Source organism: Sphaerodactylus townsendi, linkage group LG01 (genome assembly GCF_021028975.2).
Source record: "Sphaerodactylus townsendi isolate TG3544 linkage group LG01, MPM_Stown_v2.3, whole genome shotgun sequence".
NCBI lineage: Eukaryota > Metazoa > Chordata > Lepidosauria > Squamata > Sphaerodactylidae > Sphaerodactylus > Sphaerodactylus townsendi.
The window spans coordinates 56,081,868-56,102,247 of record NC_059425.1 but is presented as its reverse complement, the minus strand read 5'-3'; the positions used below and the strand labels follow the sequence as shown (position 1 = coordinate 56,102,247).

The window sequence follows — 20,380 nt, the reverse complement described above, 5'->3', positions numbered from 1 at the left end:
ACGTTTTATGTGAATCACTTGTGTTTTGCTTTAATCCTCATTATTTGGACTTCTGTTGAAAAAGCACTCAGCTTACCAGCTTACCGCTGTCTTTGTATCTATTTGTAATCTATTATTATTATTTTGATTATTATTAAACCTGTAATTTACATGACACTTTTCACTTTTTCTTTTTCTTTAGGTTGGTTTAATCTTATGTATGCAAATAACTTTTATATTAAGTATTTTATCTTAAAATCCACATGCATGAAACCATAATGAACAGGATAAAGGAATCTAATAAAAATGCCATTCCATTTTTTTGTAAGTAAACAAGCAAAATACATATTTAAAAATAAAGATGAAAAGTGGGGAGAGATTAAATGCACCTTCATCAACACTGGATTGAGATAGTGTTTGCACCTATATAATAATTGAAACACTTAATAGCAAATACTTGTTAAAAAATTTCAGTGAACCATCAATACTAGGGATGCATGTAGGATTGGATCTGACCTGCTTTTTCACTCAATCTCACCTAAATCTTCTTCCTTACAATAGTCAACATCACATTTGGCTTTGTCCAAGCAGATCCCAAGCACATCCCTTCTTAGTGGTAAAAGGGAATCTTTCTTTTTCCCCAGCAAAAGATCCGTCTGGATCCAACCCTACATATTTTATATATATCCCACAACATTTGAAAGCTATTATGGTATACAGAGATTTTATATTCCTCAAACAATTTCTAGCGAGCATCCTGAATGAGCAAGTCCCTTCTGTAGGGAGTGATAATAAGCCCTACCACAGAATTCTGAAATATTTACTAAAATTGTTATTTTTCCCTACAATCACCCATGCACGTTTTTTCATTTAAACATGAATAATGAAAAGCTGAAGGTACAGAAAATGGCATTTTACAGGCTTGCTGGGTGTAGGAAGTTTTTTAAGTTAAACATGGCAAAATTAAACTTTAAAATCCATTGTCCCAAATTATGACTCTTATTAGATCAGGTAACTTTGAATTGTTATTACTTGTGATGGCAGAAAACCTTAGAATATGCAATGCTGGTATGAAGAATTATTGCCCCGCGTGGAAATTTCCAAGAGACATCTATTGCAAACAGAATGCTGGGCTTGGTGAACATTTAGTCTATATAAGTGTAGGCAGTTGTATTTATTTTATGCAGTATAATAATTTTTACATTGATATTTTTTGGGTCAAAACCCATGGGGAGAGTTTGTTCCCAAAAAATATCAATGTCCTTAAAGTTATATGACAATAATTTCAAGATCAGAAACACAAACTAGCAGCTGTTGATTGTTATTATTATTATTATTATTATTATTATTATTATTATTATTATTATTATTTCGATTTATTAGACCACCCCACCCCCGAAGGGCTCAGGGCGGTTTACAGGCAACCAGACGCAATACATTTCAACTAAAACAATCGAATAATCCCAAATTAAAACAAATACAATAAAAACAGTAGCAGCATTAACCTTAATTAATTAATGGTGGATGACGTCCGGTAAAACCCCTTTAGTCATATTAAATGCAAAAACACAAAAACAAAAATACATATTAGGGCAAGAATTGACTGAAAAATAGTTTTGGGAGTAGCAATTTCTAAAAGGTGCCATGTGGGGGACATTAGGCCACAGGAAATGGTAAAAATGGATCAAAGGATACTTTAGTGGCTACTGAAGAATGCATAATTTCACATGCAGAGGACTTACAGGACTTGAGGAGAAGAGGAAATCCCATTCTCCTCTCCCAAGCTTACCCCTAGCTCTGCACTGAATGGGACCACCAACAGGGATCAACTGAGCCTTCTGGGGTAGGACAGGATATAAATCCAATAAAATAAAAATAAAATAAATAAACTAGGGCTGAAAACACATCCTGTTAATGAATGGGCTACCCAGATGATCAGCAGTGGTTCACTCTAGATTTGCAGAAAAACCCCATCTTGTGGGTGTTTTTATCTGCATGGGTGGCCTCTATTGCTATTACACACATGACTAATAAAATAGTTGATAACCAATGTGTTGGGCTATTTTATTTGGCAAAAATTTCCTCATAGAGGAAGAGTAGATTAAACAATACACCTTGTTCAGGTAAAAAATTACATCATAAAGTTCTACATAAGCAGTTCATGTTTATAAGCTTCTGCAGTGACCATTATTTTTGTACAGCAACAGGTACTGTGTATGTGTGTGTGATCAAGTCACAGTTGACGAACCTGAAGAATTTTCAATACAGGAGGAGGTGGGAGTGGCTTGCCATTGCCAGTGGCATATCTGCCTAGGGATGCGGGGGTACCCTCTGTCCCCGGGCGCCACTGATCTGGTCACATGGGGCACAGAATCGGCCCCCCACGTGACTAGGAAGACGGCAAGGACTTCCTGCTGCCTCGTTGTCTTCAGGCGCCCTCACCCCACCCATGTCATCATCAATGTGGGCAGGGCCAAGGAAGCCCAAGGACACCATCCCCCCAAGCCTTGCCTCACCTCCCGGCTCCTCCTGACTCCTGACTCCCGGCTCCCAGCCAGCAGTCCCTTCTGCCCTCCCCTCTGGAGAATGCAGAAGCAACTGCAAGGCTCCATCCTCGTCTCTTTTGCTTTCATAAGTTCAAGGGCAGAACACCACCCCCAATCCCTGCCCTCAAGCTTATAAAAACAAAGGAGATGAGGACAGAGCCTTGCAGTTGCATCTGCTCTTCCCAGTGGGGAGGGCAGAAGGGACTGCTGGCTGCCAGCTGAGAGCAGGGAGTCTGCAGGGGGGCGAGGCCTGGGGGATGGGGCTCAGGGGGTGGGGGTCCCCTGAGCCCCACCCCCGGGCATAGCAGGGGGCACTCAGAGAATGGCTGTCTCCAGACGCCATTCCCCACCCCCCCATATGCCTCTGGCCCTTGCCTGCCTTTGCATCATGACCTTGAAGGTAGCCCATCTAAAAACTTATCAGGGCCAACCTTGGTTGGCTTCTGAGAGCTGACAAGATATCCAGGTCAGAGAACAGAAGCTACTTTCCTCTTAGTATTACAATCTTAGTCCAAATCCAGTATTAGTGTGATAACTGTGCAAATATAATAGAGGTGAGTGAGCCTTCCTGTGAGTGAAAAAAAACTCGTGAATTTCATTTTATAGTTTTTAATACTTCTGTTTCCTGCCTTATGACTATGACCAGACTGATTTAGAAAGCAGTATCAGATCTCATCAATTTTGAACCTACTTTAAAATGTAGTGGGGTGGTGGGTTTTTTTTTTTTTTTTGGTTAATTTAATGTTTTAGAGGGAAAGTATGCCAAAGGGAAATGAGTAACCTTCCTTTTTTTCTTTCTTTCTCAAGGGCTGTATGAATGGTAACAGCAGCAGGTGGCACAACCAGCACTGAACAGTGACCAAGAGGCCGACATCTTTGTCAGTGGGAGATGCAGTATCATGATGGAAGCAAAGGCAGTTGGACGAACCCTGTAAGTCCACAGCTATTGACTGCGGGGAGTGGGTGGGCTCCTGCCCAATTAACACCATCCTGTACTTAAGTTTTATTGATGAGATTTTCATCATCTGGATACATGTGAGTGCAGCTCTTGAAAGATTCCTCTGGGACTTTAACCTCAACATCAACCTCAGCATGGATCAGTTCAAACAACAGATACATTTCCTGGACACCACTGTGAAACTTTGCAAAGGATGCATAAAAACCACCTTATATCAAGAACCCACCGACTACCAAACATATCTGCATGCTTATAGGTATCATTTACATTTCAAAATCCATTTCTACAGCACTAAGTTACAATCACATTTGCTCCAATCTTTCAACCAGGAACTTTTACCTGGAAGATTTACAAAAAGTGTTTTTATGATTACAGCAGCCTCCCAGCATAGCAAAGGAACAGATCAACAAATCCAGAATAGTATCCACAGCTACTCTGCTGAAAGACAGATCCAAGGAAGGCAACAAGAGACCATAACTGGTTATCATTTAGATATCACAATTTATACCACTCCAATGCCTCATCAATGACCTATAGCCTTTCCTGGATAGCAATATTTATGCTTTACAGGCTTTAGGTGGCTTATGTTTCATCACAGACAGCACCAATTTAAAACAGCTTCTTTCCAACATCAGTATGGACCACATATCAGAGACAAACCCAGGAACTGAAATTTTCAGCACATTTAGATGCCAACTTTGTCCCACACACACTCAGCTAACACTATTAAGGACCTAATATGAGCAGCTGTACCATACTGGGCTCATCCAATTGAACATCATCTAATTCAGTGGTTCTCAACCTTCCTAATGCCGTGACCCTTTAATACAGTTCCTCATGTTGTGGTGACCCCCATTTATCCATTTTACAGATGGAAAACACTGATGCAGAGAGTCTTAGGTGACCCCTGTGAAAGGGTCGTTCGACCCCCAAAGGGGTCCCGACCCCCAGGTGAGAACCACTGATCTAATTTAATATATGCCATCATATACCACCAGTTTTACATTGTCTACATTGGACAAACAAGCCTTCCCCACATGAGAGAATCAATGGAAACAAATCTGACATAAGAAATCACAATACTCAGAAATCAATGGGTGAACATTTTAATTTTCCTGGACAGATCTGAAAGTCACTATACTACAAAAAACAAGCAAACACACTTCAAAGAGGATATACAATATGATAATGCTAAATTAGAACTCATCAAGAAATTAAACAATTTCTGTCACCCTATCTTAAACCAAAACCTGGATTTCCTCATTCATTACAATTTCTAATAATCTGATAGGATACACTTTTTAAAGAAACTGTGATAAACTATTCTTAACATGTATCATATGTCACACTTAATTGTTATCAGCTAATTTTCTCATGCTTCAGAATGCTTCTTCCTTAATTAGTTTGTTATTTTTCTTACTCTGTTGCACTTTGGTTTATCTTAATGGTCTGAGAAACTAGAATCTCTGATGCTTCTTATCATAGGTTACATATAAGCTGAGCTGTTCAAGTCCCTGACATAGAGAATCACACCTGAGAATCACATTCAGGTCTCTGCTCAGCTCCTCCACGTTTCCCCCTTCCCTTCTGCAATTTTCTGCATAAATATGAGGAAAATTATTTTCTTTCTTATTACTGCATCTGTAAAACTAAACTCATGCTGGAACAAATGTTGGTCTTTAAGATGCCAGCAAGATTCTATTTTGTTTTATTATATTTTGTTTTGTTTCACTAATAACAGTTAAGGACAGCAGTTTTATAGAAGTGACAGTTTTATAAAAGTTTCAGTTTAGAAGGACTGAAAAAACACACAAATACATAATATGAACCCCAAAATTATAGTCTATGGCTAAAGTGATCCAGCTATCATAAACAAGAAACCAGATGACCTTGGAAGTATATTACAAGAACCTTTGGTTCCAAGCCCTTCTTTATAACATACTCTAGGTTTCAATTCCATTGTGACCTTTGAGGTCCCTTCCAAGTTCTTTTGGTTCTCTCAGTTCTTCTGAACACACCAAGTCACTTACAGTTCTGTACATAAGTTTCAAACACAGATAGTTTTACATTAAGACTTCCATACTTCAGCTGTTATGAGCAGCTGGTGATTACTTCAGCCAGCTGAGTGTCTTGTATACACACTCTCATATTGTGCATTACTCATAGTTTGAAAATCACTTTGACTCCTGTAACATAATTATGTTAATGTCAAATGAGTCACAGAGAAACAGAAAGCTCTGTATATCAGACTTCACCTTAGCGGCAGTTTCAGAATACACTGTGCTCCTATACACAGGAGGAGGGGGCAAGGGATAAGCAGTAAAATTGCTCTGTAATGGTAGTAATGTTCATTTACAAACAGGCTGCTTTTAATTCAGAAAGCAGGCTGCTTTTAATTCAGGTTGAGGTCATAGGAATTATTGGCGGAGAGTAAATTCAGGTTACTATTTCCATTACATAAAGTAAGATTAGGTAGTAAATAAGGGTGGAGTCTGATCCCCACCCCCACCCCCACCCCACGATCTCTGGGCAAGCAATACAACATAGCTAGGTGTGTTCTGGATGGCTCGCTTCAAATAATCCAAGCATATCTAATTCTTGGTTGGATTGTGCTTATACAGAGCTTCACAGAATCCACTCTTGACATTTAATTTAAACACAGTATTCTTTAAAACTGAAACTATGTCCTATGCTGTTACTAGCCATGCTGTTCCATTGCCTCAAGAATGCCTAAGTCTAATAAAAGGGTAACTGCTGTACTGTGTTTTCATATTAATGACCAAAAATACAGGATGATTTACAACCACGTTTTAATTTTTCTGTCCTTGCAGTGCAGGTGATTTCAACTGTAGTTTTCTCATTGCCCTTTCTAGCTTTCTAACCTCTTTATTGACTACAAATAACAGGACTTTCCCAAATGGATACCCACTATTGTTAAAATCCAGTGTGGAAAGTACAGTTTGGAGAGACAAGTGAAACCAATTAAGAATTTCTGGAACTAATGTCTAATTCAAGAAATTATCAGTCCCTGCCGCTTTCACTGAGTTAGTTTAAAGGGAAACATACAAGGGTATAAGAGAAACAACATGGTGTAGCTTGAGCTCGTCAGATCATGAAAGCGAAGCAGGGTTGGTACTTGGATGGGAGACCTTTAAGGATGGCTCTGAGAGGAAGGCAAAGGTAACCTCAGCTTCTTATGTGCCCTGAAAGCCTTTGCTGGGGTTACTGTAAGTTCATTGCAACTTGATGGCTCTTATGCTCATATGTAAGGTATAATCTGGAGCTGACTTGAAAAGGCTGCTTGCTTTCAGAGATATGCAGATGCCATATTGATTTTTCTTTGGGGCACCAGCTTGCCTACTTTCTTAGTTCCCTCTACTCCAGTAGTTCTTCCTGGAAAGTGACTGTGTAAAGCTACCTGTAGAAGATAATAGTGATAGTGAAACAAACATCTAAATTGTTTTGTTAACAATACATCACCTTCATATGGAGCCATTCCTTCAGCCACATGGCCCAGTGTCATCTCCTCTCAGACTTGGCAAGATCAGTTTGTCCAGTGCATCATTCAATACCCCCTTCCTTTCCACCACACAGATCCACAAGCAGGCTATTGCACTGGGAGAGGGAAGCAAATATTCTACATTTTTCTACCAGGCAACAAACGTGATATGTTGGTTCTCTTATACCCTTGTATGTTTCCCTTTAAACTAACTCAGTGAAAGCGGCAGGGACTGATAATTTCTTGAATTAGACATTAGTTCCAGAAATTCTGAATTGGTTTCACTTGCAAAAGGGATAAGATTTGAAACAGAGGGTTAAAAGAAAAAAAAACAGATTTTCTTTTCTTTTAGCAAAAGCAAGAATTTTTTGTGACACCTTAAATACATAAAATCTTGTTACATTTAAGCATTTTGAAGGCTCCATTCAGTGGGACATGATTAAACATAAACAAAACACTTTGCCATTGAAACGAACAGGACAAAAATGTTTAACTTTCCATGAACACACACATTTAGAAATATATCATTGGTACATAAAACAAAAACTGATTTGAAATGGCTCTTAAAAACAGAAATGACTTAGTAATAAGCTCTGAAGCAAAGTGATGCTTTAAAAGTACCGGTATCTGTTAAGGTATCTGATAAAATGCAGCAGCAGCAGCAAAGGTACACCTGTCAGTGTTAACTGTTGTCTTAAACTGACTGGCAACTTTCACAAAATTCATCACAGATTGTCAGCACTGATGTATAAACATTGGATGACATACACCAGACTTTGAACATTCACTGTAACAGACCCAAAAATTCCCACACAAGTACAGTTTACATTACTGCATAGACTACTACCTGAGAAAGTTGACAAATGAGCCATTCAGCTTCATAAACTGTATTCCCAGTCTTTGAAAACTGTTGTCCCAGACTTCTCATCTCACCTCTTTCAAACCTCTTCAACTGCTCATTTGTCCCAGAATCACATTAATAACTTAAATCTGCTTTGGCCCCCTCACCCCCAAGAACCAACTGTTGTTACTAAATTAGGTGGGAAAGTGAAGTCAGATCATAGGTGACTAATATGTAGCCTACAATTCTCCACTAGCCATGGTCTAAATATGAAGCAACAGCATCATCTCAACCTTAAACTGAGTGAGGGGCTGTATGTCAGAGCAATGCCCCTTGCTCCAAAGATAACCTACTATGGACAACATCTGTAGCATGAAACCAGTGAGACTGACTGAGTTATAAATATTTTTGCATGATCTATTACTTCTCTGCTTACTTAAGTCATTTCCCACTTTTTAGCATATGGAAACTTACTCTAAGTGACTTCTTCTTTATAATTTAGAGACATTTGAAAAGTATATTTTAAGATATAACATTTAACTCCTGAACTGTAGTGTTAACTATAGTCCCAGTGTGGTGTATAGTTAAGAGTGTCAGACTAATATCTGGGACACTGGAATTTGAATCCCCTCTCATGCCATGGAAGTTCATTGCATGACTTTAGGGCAGTCACACTATCTCAATCTAACAGTCCAATCCAGGGGAAAGGGAGTTGTGGACCCGGCAGGACCTTATGCCAGCAGATTTGCACGCCCCGGGGCACTTAGCCTTAGTGGAGGGGCAAATCTGCCAGTGGACAGCCACTGTGGTATTCCACACTACACAAGTTATGCAATATACATTCTAGTGGCCATTGCCAAGCAGCCCAATCTTGAGGGATGCTGTGATGGAGGCAGTTGGCCACCAGCACATTAGTAATATTGATAGTTGACTCCCTATGGACATTCCATGAGGAGTGGAGCCAGACAAGACAGGTCCCTTGGCAAGAAACAGACCTTATAGCAAGTGCACCAGAACCCAGGGAAACCCAGCAACAACCACCAATCAGGCAGTGGCATCCAAAAACATCCCTCTGAGTGGAAGTGGCACAGCCAGTCAGCACCCACTGATGTGACCACCAACATCACCACCACTCCTCCACCCCATGAAGTGCTAGATAACAAGGAGGAAAAATCCAGGGACAGTACAACTCCAAAGGGAAATGAGCCCTTCCCCACTCAATAGCATACAGGAAAAGGGCTGCCATATGGCAGAAAGGATGCCAAGCCGTCCCCCGGGCAGCAGTCTGTGTGGCAGCAAAACTGCTGTCCACACACAGGCCACATCCTTCCCCTATACCACCAACCAGCATGAAATCCCCCCAAGGCAGAACTTATCTCCTCAGATGCCTATTATATTGATATGCTGTTGTTATTTACTATGTTGTACACCACACTGAGCCCTTCGGGGGAGGGCGGGATATAAATCAAAAGTCAAAGAAAAAAAAAGCAAAAAGTCATAGAATGAGGAGGTTGGGGCATCGAGTGGCATGGTACGGGGGGGGGGGGAGCAAGTCTCATCCACTCAGTGACAGACAGGAACAGAGTTGTAAATCAGTCCAGATTTTATTGAACATCAGTGGAGAAAAAGTGACAAGGTATCCAGTGTGGTCTTTGATAACTGCTCCAGGAAGCCATGGGGGGATGGGGTGAGCCCTCCCTAGTTCAGCATGCCTGTGGACTTGCCAGAGTCCCATACTGCCTGCCTTATCCTCTGTGCTGTGGGGTACCCTGGCTCAGGTTTCCATAGCAGGGTGGGGGGGTGATTTGGTGCAGAGTAGGGGGTTTGACCTTTTCTGGGGAGGAGTATGATTGGTTGTAGTTGCATTTGACGTTGTGTCACACTAGGGCTTGTAGACAGGACCGTGCCTATAAGGGGCATTTTTCATCATATGGGTGCCTACACTGCAGGTTTTGATGGTGTTTCCCAGGTTGGGACAGCTGGAAGGAACCATATAACTCATGCCACCCCCTTGGGCCCACCTCTTCCCTCAGTAGTGCAAAGGTTTCATGATGGTGAAGCAGTATCAGAGTGGTGCTATGTATTTCTAAGATATGTCAGCATAGTGGCTGGTTGATTCCTTGAACACTCCCACTACCAAGATAGCACTGTGCATCTGTTTGATCAAGCCTATATATCTCAGTGGAGAAACCAGCACCTAGTCTAAAGGGAATCTCATGACAGTTGTTTAAATAGGTGGTATATATGCCATACAAATGCAATTTTGACATGATTAATAGGGAACCTGATGGATTCTTACACAATCAAGGGTACAAAATGTTATAATAGAGACTTCGTTACCCTACGATTTCTTCACTGAAGAGAAACAGCATATCTGGTTTAAAATCATTATGTAAACAAGAGTTATTTTCTGAATGGTTTCACATATAACCCATGTGACAAACACATTCTTGGCTCCATTCTTACTTAGATAAGTATGGAGTTTGGGAGTTATTTTGAGCTAATTCTTATCAGTTTCATCAACACTGCTAGATGGTTGCTCTTTTCCTCACATGCATTGCAGTCTAGGTGAGCAATACAAATTTCACAGCAACATTTGAAGTTATACAGCTCTCACAAGTATATTTTGGAAACAGCTTCTATTTGATTTTCATTGCTGGTTCATTTCAAGTGTTCCCAACTGTCCTTGGGCACATGTTCACTGAAGGAAGATAATGTGAACTGAAGACACGCAGAAACAGCTGGCAGGGACTCCTGTGATTATGAAAACAAGGGGGAAAATGTTGTCAGCATTGTGGAAATTGCTCCGTCCTCAAGGACATGGGGGAGTACATGCTCTGCACATTGATAGCTCCAGGTTCAAACCCCAGCATTTCCAGTTAGAGGATCTCAGGTAGCAGGTGCTGGGAAGGCCTTCTCTGCCTGGACCATAGTGGGACCCTGTGAGTCACAGTAGACAGTACTGAGCTAAATAAACCAATTGTCTGACTTGGTCCAAGGCAGTTTCAAACAATATTGCAAGATAGCCTAGCCTACCACACAGGATAGGAATGAAAGTTGTGAGGAATAAGACTGAAGAGGGGAAAATGCTGTTGTAAGCCATTTTGGATCCTCAATGGGGAGTAAAGTGGGGTATACATATCTAAATAAGTGACAGCAAATATGTTCCTATGTGGAGAAAATAAGTAACAGCAAATATGTTCCTGTGTGGAGAAACTGGGACTGCTGCATAATAAAATAATCACCCCTACCTACCCATGCACCCAAATATCATTGGCTAGAACCTATAGAGATTCAGTGGAAATAGGGAAAGGCAGATAAAAGAAGAAGAAGAAGAAGAGTTTGGATTTATATCCCCCCTTTCTCTCCTGCAGGAGACTCAAAGGGGCTTACAATCTCCTTGCCCTTCCCCCCTCACAACAAACACCCTGTGAGGTAGGAGGGGCTGAGAGAGCTCAGAAGAGCTGTGACTAGCCCAAGGTCACCCAGCTGGCATGTGTGGGAGTGTACAGGCTAATCTGAATTCCCCAGATAAGCCTCCACAGCTCAGGCGGCAGAGCGGGGAATCAAACCCAGTTCCTCCAGATTAGATACATGAGCTCTTAACCTCCATACTTCTTCACACAATCTATTAATTAACATATGGAATCACATGGTATTATGATGGTCTCTAACTTAACTAACTTTTTAAAAAATACAAACCTAAGAATCTACAACAGACAAGAAAAGACATTGAAAACAAAATAGCAATGCCATTCAAATAGAGTGGACATAAATTATAGCTCTACCTCACAGGGTTGGATTTTTTGTAATGTATCTATTTAGTTATATTGTTGCACATTAACTTATGTAGAACGCACTGTTTATAATATAATATATTTATGTATCTACATCATATGCCTTGTCATATATTTATATACAGCTTCATTGTTGTGTTGTCATTCTAGCTTGGGCTTTGGCTGTATATATTTCCTTTTTTTCACAATATGTTGGAAACTAAACACTAAAGCAGATTGACTTTTAGTCTGATCCACAAGGTCCAAATGTTCACAGTCCACTACAAATTAGGATTTACTCAAAGATTAATATGCATGCATACTGAAACCTGCATAAAAGAATTGCTGAACCTAGCAATTAATTAACATATATAATGATTCAATAGATGGGATGCAAATTTCATGTCAAATTACGAAGAAGTAGCCCCTGCATCAGAAGCAACAAAGAGAACTGTAGTACCTTAAAGTCTAACAGATTCATTGCAGTATATGCTTTTGGGAGCTGTACACCAACATCATCATGTATGACAAAAAATCCTGTGTACCCCCACCCTCCCCAATATGGCATAATATATTTGTTTCAATCTTTAATGTACCAGAGGACTAAGTGAGCAATCCTATGCAGATGTACCAGCAACACTATTTACTCCAGAGGTATGCAATTAAAATAAAAAATAGTGGGTCATTTTATATTCCCATACAAGTTACAGTTTTTACATCTTACATTTAGGGTTGCCTTTATTCTGAGTAAATATGGTAAGCCCCATGTTATTACAGGAACAGTCCTTGAGGTCTGTAGTATAAAATTCATAGTACTGGAACATAGAACTTGTTACCAGAATGATTATTCAGAAGAACATATTTCAAGCCATGCTTGATCAGACCAAGTCATCAAGTCCAGTAATCTGTTCACACAATGGCCAGCTAGGTTCCTCTAGGACAGTGGTGGCGAACCTATGGCACGGGTGCCAGAGGTGGCACTCAGAGCCCTCTCTGTGGGCACACGCAAACAGAGTGCCCCTCACACACATCTAGGCTGGCCTGGGCCGCTGGGCTTGATTATTAGCATTAAGCCTAATACCTAGTTTTGGGGAAGTAGTGTAGGTAACCCTGTTAAGCACTGTTAAACCCCACTGATTTTCATGTGAAGAACTAAAGTGCGATCCTTTACCTGGAGTAAGCTCGGTTGCTGGCAATGGGGCTTGCTTCTGAGTAAACCCTCCTAGGGTCGTGATTCACCCGTTGGAAGAGTTGCATGGTTGCTTCAAAGCAAAGCCATCGACTACCACCAAGCTTACCCCTGAGTAAACAAGTAAATTACCGTGGTGGCACTTTGCGATAAGTGGATTTTCGGTTGCAATTTGGGCACTCGGTCTCAAAAAGGTTCGCCATCACTGCTCTAGGAAGCCCACAAACAAGACAACCACAACAGCATTATGCCCCCTGTGTTCCACAGCACATAATAGGCATGCTCTCCTTATACTACAGAGAATAGGAATGCATCATGACTAGTATCCATTTTGACTAGTAGCCATGGATAGCCCTATTCTCAATTAACATGTCCACGCCCTCGTAAAGCTTTCCAAATTGGTAGCCATCACAACATCCTGGGGCAGCAATTTTCACCATCTTCCCTTCTTTTAAAAATATAATTGACTGGCAATTATGGACTGGTGATCACAAGAGGTAATCAGAACAGGTGGCTGCCTGCTCAGAGGGAAGGAGCAAAGGCAGTGGTTGGATTCAAATAATTTAACTGGTGGTGGGATTCAAATAATTTAACAACTGGTTGTTTACAAGCACCATTTTAACAACCGGTTCTGAATCCCATCACTGGGTGAAGGCACCCCTCCACCCACTTCCTTTCTTCTCTAAATGGGCTGCCCGCTCAGAGGGAAGCGAAAAAGGCAACCCTCCACCCACTTCCTGAATAGCCCGCTAAGAAGGAAGGGGCAAAGGCACCCCTCCACCCAATTCTCTTCTTCTCCGAGCAGGCTGCCTGTTCAGAGGGAGGGAAAGTGGCGGAGCCAGGTGGCTTCCCTTCCCACCCCTCTCCAGCTGCCAGTGCAGGGATGTGGAGCCTGCCAGTTTCTCTTGCCGTCCCTGCACTGGAGGTGTGAGAACTCGCGCCACAGGTGCAAGGGTGGTGGTGGAAAAGTCAGCCAGCTTCCCTTCCTGCCCCTCTCGCACCGCGGGTCCAGGAATAGGGAGCCTGCCGGCTTCTCTTGCCTGCACCGGCAGTACGAGAACTCATTCCGCGTTTCCAAGGGACGGGGAAAAGCTAGCCGGCTTCCTTTCCCGTTTCTCTCGCACCACCAGTCCGGTGCTGCTGAGGAGAGAAGACTGCAGCGCAGACGGCTTCTTTTCCCGTAATGCAGCTTGCATCTTTTCATTTTAGAGCGCAGGGCTGAGGCACCCGCCCCTTTAAGAGTTCCGTACTCCAATGAACATTCCAGTCTGTCTCTGTTCCGCCTCAATGTATTACGTCATCCCCATTCCAGGAAACCATAACGTCATGCCCTCTGTCCTAGATAGGTGGGCGGTGATTTCAAACAAAGAAATAAAAATAGCGTCGTGTGAGAAATGAAGAAAGGGTGAAGCGCCGGTAGGGGAAAGCGCTAACCATTTCGCAGCCGTACAGAAACCCGCAAGGCTCGTCCAGTTCCTTCCATTTTTGACTTTCAACCGCGAGATTTGCGTCGGCTGATGAGTCATAAGGGGCGGAACGACGAACTCATGTTTCCCTCTCGCTCGTTCTGACTCATCGTTGACCACAAACGCCCTCTTGCGCGTGCGCAGTAGGCTGGTCTATTTGCGGCTCTTCCAAGAGGGTGAATGATGTCATATGGGGAGCAGCTGGGCTGTCATCGATGTGTGGGGCTTTGCGCGAAGCCTGACTCTGTTCGTTGCCTGGCAGCGTTGTTTACTGGGAGGGGAAGGGAAGGGAGGGGGAGGGGATGGTCTGTAGATTACACGGCAGCGCAGCTAAAACCCTCTGCCGTGGAGTAGATTCAAAGAGTGAGGTTTGGGCAGACCTCCGTTTAGTCAAGGGCTGCTTTTGTTATATAGCCCTTTATCTAATCCATCCCTTGACCTGGATAGCCTAGGCTGGTCTGATCTAGGCTGGTCTGATCTCATCAAGCTAGCACAGGAGGTCCTGCTTAATATTTGGATGGGAAATCACCCAGGAAGTCTAGGGTTGCTATTCAGTGGTTAGCAATGGCAATCCCCTGCAGAGGCGTTTCTGCCCAGGAACACGGGGTACGCAACCATTCTGGTCATGTGCCCCCCCCCCCCACATGTCGCCCCGCAAAATCGCTCCCCCATGACCAGATTTGGTCCAAGGGAGGCGGAAGTCTGACCCTAACCCTAACCCCACTCCTTCACAATAGCAGCAGACTAGTGAACTGGATTTGTGACCCAAAGCCTGGGCTAATCACAGTTTTCTCAAAATGCTGTGGGGAGAGGAAGGAGCTGTAAGATTCCTTACAGCTGAGAAAAGTGGGATATAAATCCAAACTACTATTACTCCTTCAGATGGGCAAGGTGGGCACTATCAGAGACAGAACACCCAGCTAACCACTCTCTTCTGCCTTTGCCCCTGGCACTGGAAATAGATTCTGGGACTCAGCGTTCCACATTAGGGTTGGGAAACTTCTGGAGATGTGGGGGTGGAGCCTCATCCAATGGAGCTTCAGCCAATACATTACAGCCAGTAGGCAGCAGTCCAGCACTTGGGCAGCCTCACTTGATGCAGATGGAACCGAGAAACAACTGGGTGTAATTCGCATGTTGGTGACAAAAACTAGGTCTTGAATTGCTGCCTGCCTTACAAAGTTGTTGGTAGTTAGATCATCTCCTTTTGGCTTTGGGAGGGGGAAGGAGGTGATGGTGATGATTATTTATTATCTATTAGCTTGCCATTGGTCTTTGTCATCTATTAACCATTTGCACTGAAATGTTGCTTTAATGACTTAATGGTTTTTAATGTTTTTATTGTACTGTTTTATAGTTTAATGTTGGATGTGTTTTTTTGGTAATGATTTTAGTGATTGTATAACTATTTTTATATTGTGAGCCGCCCTGAGCCTTTCAGGGGTAGGGCAGGATACAAATCCAATAAATAAATAAAATAATAAATAAGCAAATTTAAACCTTTTGGCACCTTAAAGACTATCAGATTTATTGCATCATAAGCTATATTATGCTACAACAAAACTGTTAGTCTTAAAGGACTAACAGAACTAGAGTTGTTTTTGTTCTGATTTCAGCACACTATCACAGAGTGTGGTAATGTACCATTTGAAGCATGGAGAACACAGATGCTATATACATACTAAGTATTATGTCAGACATTTGAGACTGAATCTCACCACAATGTGACTGTAGTAAATAAAATGTACTAATGTCATACTTCAGTTAATAGGCAAGTGATTAATCAAATAAACCTTCGATCAACACAGAGCTTTAGAGGACATAGAGTAACAGAATCATAGAATTGGAAGGGGCCGTGAACGTCATCTAGTCCTACCCTTGCTAAATGCAGGATCTGCCTAGAGCATCCCTAACATATGTTTGTCCAGACATTACTTAAAGACTGAGTGAAGGACAGTTCATTTCCTCCCTAGGTAGTCAAGTTAATTGCTGAACAACTCTTGCTGTAAAAAATATATATTGTTGCTAATATCCAGCCGGTACCTTTCCATGTGTAATTTAAACCCATTATTGCCAATAGGACCAGCTCCCTGCCCTCTTCTAAGGGCACCCCTTCAATACTTAAAGCAAGCAGTCTTAGCCCCCTTCAACTTTTTTCTGTTCCAGATGGTGACAAGATAGACACGCTGGCTGCACCTCTCTGAAAAGTTTCTCTGATCTTGATAGTAAGAAAGAGAAGGATTTAAAAAAACAGTGTAAACTTAGAAATAGGAACTGAGAAGTTAGTAAAGAAAGAGAAAGGAATCAGGAGGTAATAAGAAAGGAAGATAGAAAGAGCATGATGTGGTAACAGGCCAAAAGGAGTGCTGAAGGAGACAGAGAGGATGGTCCACATGAATGAAGGAAAGAGGAAAAGACTAGAAGGAGGAGCCTGAATAGGGACTGCAGGGGACTGTTAAGTCTCTATTTATTTCTGTCATTTAGAAGATCCACTGTAAAGTATACGAGGCTTGTGGCACACACAGATGGGTGAAACTCAAGAGAAAGGGGAGCATAACCTCTGAAGCCATGGTCTACATAAATAAATGAAATTCAGTGTGTCTGTGTGTTTTTTTCACTGTCAGCTTGTCCACCATTCTTGCTAGGGTCAGACATACCACAAGCATGGTAACAAGGTCACAGAGTCAAGTATTCAGCACTATGAGAGCTAATGGAACCTATCATTCAGTCCTTGACCCTATTGCCATAGGTTATGTTGCTCAGGGTGTGCTATCTACACTATTTATCCATTTATTTATATATCTGTTCATTTATTTATATCCAGAGACCTGCTAGAGGTGGGTCACAACTAAGAACAGTACAACAAAAAATAATAAGTTAAAAGGAAACCATGATCTAAAACCAGCACAGTCCAAATACTGTACAGCCTAAAATGCTATTCATAAAACAATTGTCAGAGTAGAGGAGATAATAAAACATCTTAAAAGAATGGAACCCCACAGTTAAAACACTGTAAAAGAATGGAACCCCACAGTTAAAAGTCTGGGTAAAAAGAAATGGTTTTGGCCTGACACATAAGGAAAATAAGGTAAACATCAACTGAGTTTCAAAGGGAAGGGCATTACAAAGACAAACGCAAGGCCCTAAAGATAAGAATGAGCCTGTTGATATCCCCAGAAACATGGATAGTTACTGAAGATCCTGTAAATTAAAGAGACTGTTGAGCCAATGGAGTCTCTTCAGTATAGACAATTTTATTTATTTATTCTTTAGATTTTTATACTGCCCTATCCCCAGTCTGTGGGCCTTTATTTTAAACACAAATTACAAATAAAGTGCAGATGAAAGACCTCTATTTTATAGAATGAAGACACCATGCACTTGCCCATATTACTATCAAGAGGACACTCCTGCTTTTATTCATGATCAAGACCATTAAAAACATACATTTTCTTGTTAATGTTTGTGCCATGTCTATTAGCTTCTGCTCTTTCATAGACAGCTGTTCATGCTCAAAGGTCCTTTGTATATGATCTCCATCGAGTAGGTAAGGTATAGTGTTCGTCCAGAAGTATGGGAAACAATGTTAGGCTATTTTCCTGGTCTGAAACAGTCCTGGTGGAACCCATGCGATCCCTGGGATTTATATGGTTTTTCCCAATAAGACCAGTAACACCCATCCAGGCCTGTTTCAGGCTGTAATAATAGAACAGGGGAATGTTGTTGAAGCCCCTTATTTATGTGCACCATGATTCTGATCTTAATTGGCCACTGCACACACAAGAACCCTTGATTCATGTGTTGCTGTGTACTTCCGATACAAGGTAGATAGAGATCCCAGACCAGTCTATGTGCTTCATAGTGTGAAAAGGGATAGCTTTCCTTAGGTCCAATTCATGGGCTTATAAGTCTGAGAGGGTAATGAATGAGTGCATTTAAGGACAGACAAAAGTGGACCATGCCATATAGTTCAGTAGCCCTGAATTACTTGGAAAACCCTCACAAAGGTGTTGCCTTCAGGTCCCAGGAAACCTCTTTGATACTTTGTGGAAACATTACTTGAGCAATCTGTTCCTTACAACCATTAGAGCCATTGATTTCACTCACTACTTTGAGCTCTTTCCCCCCCCCCCCCCAAAAAAAAGAACACTACTATAAATTCCCTACACTCCTGTTACTGACACACCTGTGGCCAGGACAAGGAAAAAGTTATTCTTTCCAAATGTAATATTCTTAAATTGCCTGGTCTGGCTTAGAGGAGCTATTATGTTGATGGAAGGGTGCATTGTAATTGCTTTCTTCCTGCTCTTGGCTGATAGGACGGACATTTGGGCAACCTGTGATTCTTCTAATTTTAGTCTGGTTTCTCAATTGGTATGTGATGAAAGGCAGTGCAGATAAGAGACCTCAGCAGCTTTTTCATGTGAGTTTCTCGTTTCTTCGTTTCCAAGATCAAAAGGCTGGAGCTCCACATGCTCATTTATCAGGAGGTAAAGTTAAACATTAACTTGCCTCTTCCTGGGGCCCATCGTTTTCATTTCCAGACAAAATATAAACCTACTTACACCTATCCAGAATGATTTTATTCCAGGTGTTTCTCACATGATATAAGGTGAAGGACAGTACAAAAGTCATTATCTGAAAGCAGCAGCTGTAGTCTAGCAACTTTGGAATCCTTATGGCCAGTGCCCTTAAAACACCTTCCAAATGTGTGGTGGTGCTTTCAGAAAATCAGCTCTATACCAACGATATCTTCAGGGTCCTGCAGCTCAATTAGTCACATGTAAAAACAATAGGCACAGATTACGATTGTTAGGTGGGAGATGGAATCTCTGGATTCACAAATGTTTTTTAAAAAAACTCATGACATTCATGTAAATTATAAGAAATGTCATTTAAAGTTAGATAAAATCATACAAGAAGTTACACTGCTAAAATATGAAAGTATATTTTAACAGTGTAATTGTACTTTTACAAGCCCATTAACTTCAATGGACATTTTTTGTGCCACCAAATCACAGCTGACTTATAGAAAACCTGTAGGGTTTTCCAGACCAGAGACATTCAGAGGTCATTTACCATTGCCTGCCTCTGGTGTTCGTTGGAGGTTGCTAATCCAAGTACTGACAAGGGCTGACCCTGCTTAGCTTCCAGGTTCTGACAAGATCAGGCTAGCCTGGGCTATTCAGGTCAAGGGTTAAATGGGTATATTTCTGAAGCCCCCCCTCCCAGCTGCTGGGGGCCTGGAGTAGACAGAAAGGAGGGACATAAATGTTGTAAATATATAAAGGTTCTTTATTCCACTGACCATGGCTATGCTCACATGTACTGGGGAAAAAAAGATAACAGATATCTTCAGAAGCCAGCAGTGTTACCCACATTGACATACTACCATATCCAGCTCTACCTCTCCAGGAAATCTGCATAAATGCCCCATCAGGAGCTATTTCACTCTTGCATTTTAGCTGCAAGGCAAAGAATGTCAGTCCTGGAAGACAACCACAAAATTTAGCCTTCAACAAAAGAGGCAATCCAGTGTTACCGGTATATATTTATTTTAAACATGTATTAGCTGCATTTCTGCTTACACTCAAAAACCAGTGGGAAAATATTTTAATCTTCCAGATTATTCTACTGCTGAACTAGTGGTGCAGTCCGGGGGGGGGGGGGGGGGGTTTGGCAGTAGCTGCACTGCCTCTGAAGGGGTTTAAGTCAGCCTGTCAAGCAGAGGAAAAAACCCAGGCAGCCCAATGGGCTGTGCCACACTTTCTGGTGGTGTAAGTCGCTTCTAGGCACAGGGAGTGTTCCTGGGTTGAAAACCCATTGGAAACCATCCAAAGTTCGTTCCAACCCCAGGATGCCCCCAGACTTCCCCCACCAGATCAGTGCAGGCTCCTGCAGTGGGACAGTGCCAACGCACTGGCAGCTTCCACATTTGGATGTTACAGAATCACACAACATCAATACCAACGGTACGAAATCCCCGCCGACCAGTTTTGTCCCTTGCCAGTTGCATTGGTTATTATTAGGACATTTGCTTTAGTGTGCCCTTGCACTGCCTGTACAACCATTTCAGCTCTCCTTCCTTTTGAATTGTACAATAAGAGTAGTACTCCTCAAATAAAG

At 41.8% G+C, this 20,380-nt stretch overlaps 1 long non-coding RNA gene across 1 annotated transcript; it reads right to left on the bottom strand.

Annotated features, from left to right (window-relative positions):
• Positions 1 to 9,411: 9,411 nt before the first annotated feature.
• LOC125438769 lies at positions 9,412 to 14,296 on the bottom strand. The gene is made up of 2 exons (XR_007245403.1): positions 14,223 to 14,296; positions 9,412 to 10,577 (listed from the first exon to the last, which is right to left on the bottom strand). It is a non-coding gene; the product is annotated as an uncharacterized LOC125438769 (long non-coding RNA).
• Between the last annotated feature and the right edge of the window lie 6,084 nt (positions 14,297 to 20,380).